Raw genomic sequence first — 8349 nt, 5'->3', positions numbered from 1 at the left:
TCCATGTCTTTGCGTATTTCATTACAATGCTTTACTTTGTCTTCTTGAGCTGTCTTTTGAAATGATCTTTTGTTCTCTTACTTTATCATCTCTTCCATTCATTAGCTATTCTATGTTCAAGGGAAAGTTTCAGAGTATCTTCTGACATCTACTTTTATCTTTCTTTTCTTTTAAATGGCCTTTTGCTGTCTGCATATATGATGTTCTTGATGTCATACCACAACATGTCTGGCTTTTGGTCATCAGAGTTCACTGTGTTAACTCTGCTTTTCAGATGGTCTCTACATAGAGGATATACTCAAGGTTGTCCCAAGGCCAGTATGGACTTGTTTTAATTTTTTAAAAAATAGTCTGTTCATAGATGTCTACTTTATAAGATTTTTAAGGAAAAACATTAAATCCAACACTTTTACTCCATGTTTTCTAGAAGAGCAAGCTTCAATGGATATAATTGAAAATATGAGAATATTACAACTTTGAATAAAGCATCTTAGAAAGATTGCATTAAGCAGAAGAGCACCAATCTTTGAGACAGAATATATGTGTGATGAGAACTTTGATTTTCTTGTCTCTGAAATCTTTGGCAAACATGGAATAATGAGAACACAAAGAAATACCATATATACGTGTGTATAAGCCGAGTTTTCCAGCACATTTTTAATGCAGTTTTTGTGATAAAATTAGGTGCCTTGGTTGATATTCAGATTTGCTTGTACTCGAGTATATAAGGTATGTCATTCAACCCAATTGCAGTCCACCTTTCAAAGTGTTTATTCAATCTGCTTATATTATGTTTTTCGTTTAAACCTCTCAAATGACTCCCGTGTAAAAGAATGGAGATATTTGAGGGAGGAGAAAGGTCGTGTATGTGTGTATTGGAGTTGGAATGAGAGAGGCTTATTACAGGGGGACAAGAAATGAAGGAACTTTATGAGAGTGATTCAACGTGAGCCTGGTCAGAAGTCTCCAGATGACAAATAACTCCAGATTAAGCAATTGCCACATGAAATGGGTATTCAAGGAATTCTAGATAAAAATAACACAGATACAAACCAGAATTCAGCAGTCAGTATATCTTCATCAGTTTTGAAGAAATTAATATGGTCTTCAGAGAAATTATAAATTAGTGTATCATGGACCTTCCGGGCATCTCTGCAATAGTTAGGGGTGAAACAGCTAAATCACGAATAGTTCATCTCTGTTGTTTACTTAACAGAGATACAAAAGTTAGGATCAAATTTGAGAAGAATGACTAGGATACTTCTTGAATAACACTTGACAATGGTGGACCTCTTGTAAACATTTGACGCTTCAAGAAACTGATTGTTTACTTTAAACTGAGGAAAACTTAGCTGAAAGGCTGTTGATGATTAGACATCATTTGCTATTTGCAGAACATTTGACCAGCTGCTAAATTTAAAAAAGGAGAGAGAGAGAAAGCATGGTCTTGTTTCAACATGTGGTCCTAGGGACTTATGCTATATATGTGAAGAAATTAATAGCAAAGGTGGAAAATAACTTATCAGGTTCGATGATAATCAGAAACACCTTTTCTTCTCCTATGTGACTACCACGACCAGTTACCATCCAGTTAATTCTAACTCATTGCGACTCCATTTGCTTCAGAATAAAACTGCTCCATTGTGGTCTTCAATCGCAGTGATCTTCCTGAAGTTGTTTTTCCTTCCAAGGCACCACTGGGTGAATTTGAACCACCAACTTTTTGGTTAGTAGCTGAACACTTACCTGCTTACCCTAAAAAACAAATAAACAAATAAGACCCATTGCCATGCAGATGTTGTTGCTGTTAGGTGGCATCCAGTCAGTTCTGACCAATAGCAACCCTCTGCAAAATAGGAAGAAACACTGCCTGGTCCTCTGCCTGTACGTGAGCCCACTGCCGCAGCCACTGTGTCAGTGCATCTCCTTGATGGCCTTCCATTTCCCAAGTATCATGTTCTTCTCCAGAGTCTGGTCTCTCCTGACAACGTGTCCAAAGTATGCACAACACAGTCTCATCACCCTTGCCTCTAAGGAGCGCTCTGTTTGCCATCCTTCTTCCAAGACAGGTATCGATTTGTTCTTTGAGCAGTCCATGGTACTTTCAATATTCTTCTCCAGTATCACAATTCAAATGCATCAATTTTTATTAGGTTTTCCTTATTCCAACCTCAACTTTCATATGTATTTGAGGTCGCTGAAAATGCCATAGCTTGTGTCATGCCCACCTTAGTACTCAAAGTAGCATTATTGCTATTCAATATGCTAAAGAGGCCTTTTGATCTGCTCACTGTTGCTTCCATGAGCATTGATTGTGGATCCAAGTAAGACAATTTCAAGCTTTTCACCATTTATCATGGTATTGCCTATTGGTCCATTTGTGAAAATTTGGGCTTCTTTACATTGAATTGTAATTCCTACTGAAGGCTGCAATCCCTGACCTTCATCAGAAAGTGCTTCAATTCCTTCTTCCTTTCAGCAAGCAAGGGTGTGTCATCTGCATATTGCAGGTGGTTAATAAGCCTTTCACCAATCCTCATTCCACATTCTTCATATACTTTAACTTCTCTGATTATGTAACATGTCAAAAGTCTTGTTTTTGTTCATAATATAGCTTTTAATTCAGATTGATGTGAACAGAAATTATTGTTTTAGTACTTTGAGTTATTAACGCACATTGGAGGAACAAATTCATAGCAGTCTTGGATTCTGGTTTGTTTCTTTCTTACAAGGCAGCAAATAAAGAACACTCATGATTGATGTATGGAATGCTATAAGAGCTGTAAGAGGCCACAATAAAAATTATTTACAAAAAAAGAAGACTCATGTATTGAGTACCTAGACTTTACTTTGTAAATTATGGTTAGAATGTATATGATTAAATAGAACAAAAAGAGTGATGACTCTAATCATTGGTCAGAATTTCAAAAAGCAAATTTCCATTTTAAAGCGTGGGTTTTGTAGGCAAAAAGGAATCCTTTAGTTACTATCCAGTCATTGGAAACTGGGAGTATTTCACATTAGCATATCTATTTTGTGAGTTTGCTATTTGTTAGTGTCAACAATAGTGATTTCTTTGGTATAGGGGGAAATTTTAGATTTTGCCATAATTGCAGGATTCTTTGAACACAATGTTCATGCCTACAGCATCTTAAAGTACCTGGGTTAGTTTGATCACTTACAATATTTGTTTGCATCTGTTTCTATTATAAAATATAAGCATACATATAAACCCAGGCTACAGAATGTTAAAACCAATGGATATCTAAATGGATGTCTGTTTTAACATGGGGACTTCTCATCTTGAGGGGAATAATCTTGTTTAAGCGAAGTAATACCAACAGATGTGTTTTTAGAATCTCTTATGATATATTTTTATGCTTTATACCACGAGTCCAAACCTTGCCTCTCACGTTTCGCATTTCCGTGTGCTCTTCATGGCTTTGCAGCAGCCCAGCAGCTGCTGGGTTTGTTAATGAGTTCATTTGGATGCATGCTCTTTCTTTAGTTAATGCACTCCATGCTTTCTTTTCCTGAAGTAAATCTTCTAATTTTGCTTGCCTATATTGGTTGTTGGGGGTTGCTTACACAGCTTCTTGAGATATTCTACCTGGAAATATTAGATGAATAGAAACGGAATTACTTCTCATCGCGCGTTCAGTCAGTATCAGAGCTGCTCATAATGGGAAGAGATCAGATTCTAAAGAAATTGTGTTTCATTTTAAGGTCTTGCTTGATCAACAAGGCATGTTTTCCAATAGCTCATTAGGGTTGTATCCTGAAGCCAATTCTTTATTTTGACCAGGACCCAGGAGTGTTACTATGTTATTTCCGTTACTGCTGAAATAGCTAACTCCCACTCATCCTTCAGGATTCAGCTCAGGCACTAACTTTCCTTAAAGGCTTCTTTAGACCTTTAAGTCCAGGTATCCCTCGGATGTGACTACTCTTTACTATCCACCTAATTATTATGTTAACCACTGAAATGATCTGTTTACATGTGTTCATGTATGGCAGCTTCAGCCACTAAAAAGGAGATTCTTTGGGAGGCATAGGATATTTAAAAATGTTGTTCTTGTAAGGTGCCGTTGAGTCTGTGTTAATAACTACCTGCTCTACAGCAAAAAGAAACATTGCCTGGTTCTGCCCCCTCCTCACAATCATTGCTTTGTGAACCCACTCTTGCAGCCACCCGAGTCATCTCAGCAAGTCTACCTCATTTTCATTCACCCCGACTTTACGAAGCAGGGTGACCCTCTCCAAGGACTGGGCCCTCCTGAGAACATGTCTAGAGTGCATCCTTGTTCCTAAAGCGCGTCCGGCTGCGCTTCTCCCAACACAGATCTCCTTGCTCTTCTGTCAGTCCATGGTATACTCAGTGTTCGTCACAAGCACCAGGATTCAACGGCTTCAATTGTGTTTTGGCCTTCCTTGTTCATTGTCCAGTTTTTGGACATGTATTAGGCACATGAAAATGTCATAGCTTGGGTCAGGTGCAGCTTAGTTCTCCAGGTTTTTAAAGAAACTTCAAAGATGCTTTTGTACAGATTTGCCAAATGCAATGCAATACATTCTTTGATTTCTTGGCTGCTGCTTCCATGGGTGTTGATTGTGGATGAAAGTGAAATGAAATCTTTGACATCGATATTTTCTCTGGTTGTCATGATGTTGATTTTTAGTCCAGTTGTGAGGATTTTCGTCTTCGTCCTATTGAGGTATAGTGCACACTGATGGCTATGGTCTTTGATCTGCACCAGTAAGTAAGTTCTCATCACTTCCAGGGTTGCGTCATCTGCGTATCACAGGTCATTTGATGAGTCCCCTTCAGTCCTAATACTGTGTTCTTTTTCATACAGTCTACCTTCTCTGATTCTTATTTGCTCAGTATACACATTGAGTAAATATGATAAGAGGATGTAACCCTGACACACACCTTTCCTGATTTTAAGCCAGGGAATGCCTCTGTGTTCTTTTAAAAAGCTTGTTTCTTGGTAGGTCCAGTTCCTCATGAGCATGATGAAGTGTCTGGAATTCTCATTGACTGCAAGCTTATCCATACTTTGTTATGAACCATGCAGTGGATTATACTTTGCATAATCAATGCAACATAGGTAAACATCTTTCTGGTATTCTCACCTTTCAGCCAACATAGTGGATATCTATCAGTAATACTATCTTTATTCCACATAATCTTCTGATCCCAGCATGGCTTTATGGAACTTCCCTGTCCACGTACTGCTTCAATTTCTAAAAAATTATTTTCAGGAAAATTTTACTTGTTTGTGATTGCTTAATAATTTTCGTATTCTGTTGAATCACCTTCTCTCCAATTGGCACTCATATTGGCCTTTTCCTGTCAGTTGCTCAGGAACTGTCTTCCAAGTTGACAAAGACCAGTGAAGACTTCCAATGGTGCTTTAATTGTTGAAACATTTCAATTGGTGTTCTGTCAACTCCTAAATCCTTGGGGTTTTCTTTTTTGTTTTTTTGCTAATGTTTCAGTGCAGCTTGGTTGTCCTCCCTCACTACCATTAGTTCCTAGCCATTGGCAGCCTCTGGAAATGGTTGAATATTTTTTTTTTGAAATGGTTGAATGTTGACCAATTCTTTTTGGTACAGCGATTCTTCACTTCTCTTGATATATTCTGTACCATTCAATATTTTTCACATGAAATTAGTCAATGTACCAGTTCAAAACTTGATTTGTTTCTTCACTTGTTTATGTTTGAAAATGCTGAGCATGTTCTTCATGATCTAATTTCACGTCTTATTATATTTCATTACAGTATTTTATTCACTTTGTCTTTTGTAGCCACCCTTTGTAATCTTCTATTCAATTCTCTGACTTATCATTTCTTTCTTTCACTTTAGTTATTTTACATTCAAAAGTAATTTTGAGAGTTTTTTTCTGACATCTATTTTGGACCTTTCCCCTTATCTTTTAAATTACCTTTGCTTGTATTATGATGCTTTGATATCATACTATAAATCATTCCATCTCCAGTCATTGATGTTTAATGTGTCAAATCTATTATTGAAATAGTCTTTATATTCAGGTGGGACATACTTAGGATGTACATCAACTCTGTGGACTTGTTTAGATTTTCTTCAGCTTCAAGTTGAAATTGCATATGATTAATTGATAGTCTCCTCTGCATTCAGCTCTTGACTTTGTTCTGGTTGAAAATACATGTACCTTCTTCATAATTTCTTCACAGAGATGTAGTGTTTTGATTCTTCTGCATTTCATCCAGTGAGATCACTTATAGTTGTCACTTACATTTTTCTAAAAGGGTATTTTCAATGACTGTCAGCGACCTCGTAAAATTCTATTATGGGATATCTGGCATTGTCTCTGTAACCAAGACCATATATATACTCCAACCTCTGATTTTATTTTTGCATTTCAATCGACAGTAATTCTCAATTTATCTTTACTACACATTTGATCAATTTCAAACTGAAGAAGATGTTAATAGAATTCCCCAGTTTCTGCATCATTGGCATTTGGTTGGTGTCTAAATTTGAGTAATAGTCCTTTAACTGGTCTTCCTCGTGGGTGTTTGGATATTTTCCTATCATGAACAGAATTGTTCTTAGATCTTGAGGTGTTCTTTCTGATGATAGATGTGTTGTCATTTCAGTCTTCAAGTTCAATCCTTAGCATGGTTGCCTAGATGATTGTGTGGTTCAAACTAGCCAATACAAGATTGATCTTTATGCATTCCATGTTATTTTTTTAACTTAAAATTTTCCTCGCTTCATGTTTTGTGTATTTCATGTTCCAATTATTATTGCAGCTGTTTCTTCTCATTTTGAGGTCACTACATTGCCAGATGAAGGCCCTGAAAGCTTTACTCATTAAGGCTGACATAATTAAGGCTGACTCCATTTGAGGAGACAGCTCTTCCCCAGTCATATTTTGAGTGCCTTCCAACTGAAGGGTTCATCTCCACCACTATATCCGACAGTCTTCTGTTACTATTCATAAGATTTCCAATGGCCATTTTTTTTCAGAGTAGATTACCACATCCTTCTTTTAGTCTGTCTCTAAAACTTGGTCTCTAAACTTTGTGAAAGCTGTCTAATCTTGGTTGCCCAATTATGGTACATGTCAAGTGTTTAATTAAAAGCTTGCCAATAAAAGCTTCTCAATAAAGAATGGTATGATTACAATTATTTTAAGAATGGTGTGACTACTATTATTTCAATCTGCTGAATAGTCATGATTTTAAAAAATTATCATTCTTTGTAGTATCTAAAAAGTATACTTTTTAATTCTGAATATATTTTAATAGCGTCATCTAGCAGAAAGCTACTATAAGTGAATTTCTAAATAATCAGAGTGCCACTTCTCAGAGCTAACTGTAAAATTGTTCCTCTGGTGTTTCAGTGAGCTCAAGTTATCTTGAATGGCTATCTGGGTCTTAGAGGGTTTATAGTGTAGTAATAACTTGGAATAAAAGCTGGTTTTGAATATGTAAAATCACATTATTTAGCTAATATGCAATACATATTCCACAGAAAATGGTATACATATTCATAAGGTTGAATTTCTGAAACCGTAGGTTTCCAATGATAGCATGGCATTATATAACATTGTATAACCCAGGAGTTGTATAATTGAAAAAACTACATCAGCATATTTATTTCAGATCCCAAACCAAAATCAAACTCACTGCCACTGAGTAAATTCCAAATCAGTGTGACCCTGTAGGACAGAGTAGAATTGCCCCTGAGGGTTTCTGAGACTATAACTTTTTATAAGACTAGAAGGCCTCATATTTGTCCCACAGAGTGGCTGGTGATTTTTGAAATGCTGACCTTGAGGTTAGCAGTCCAACAATGCTCTAGATGATGTTGTCACTTGTCACGATTACATTCTGACTCCTGGTGATCCCACGTGTAGATCTTCCTCATACAGTTTCCTCATATGTGGTCTTTTGGAAGCAGATCATCAAGCCCATGTACTGAGGTGCCTTTGGATGGGCTTGATTTGCCAAACTGCTGTTAACCATAGAGTGCATACCTGTAACTAGTAATGACCCATTATGATTAAGTGCTGTTGGGTTGCTTTTGACTCAGTAATACCACATGCTATAGTTGAACCAGTGTTGGGATTCAGCTGGTTCCCACTTGTTTGGCAGAACTTATACCTAATTTTTTGTTGAGCTTGGTGAACTGGTTGTTAAAATGGGATCTGCAATCAGGGTTTTCTCTGAGATATGTGGCTAGGCAGTTGCCCAATGTGGAAATCACAAATTCATATTCCTTACTCTTTTTAACAAACAGTCTTATTGGCATATAATTAACATATAATACAATGCAAATAATTCAGTCACATTACAA

The sequence above is a fragment of the Echinops telfairi genome, unplaced genomic scaffold (genome assembly GCF_000313985.2).
Source record: "Echinops telfairi isolate 266 unplaced genomic scaffold, ASM31398v2 ScPeMD7_7468;HRSCAF=8506_0, whole genome shotgun sequence".
NCBI classification, from domain to species: Eukaryota; Metazoa; Chordata; class Mammalia; order Afrosoricida; family Tenrecidae; genus Echinops; species Echinops telfairi.
The sequence above is the reverse complement of the archived record's forward strand: the minus strand, read 5'-3'. Positions refer to the sequence as shown.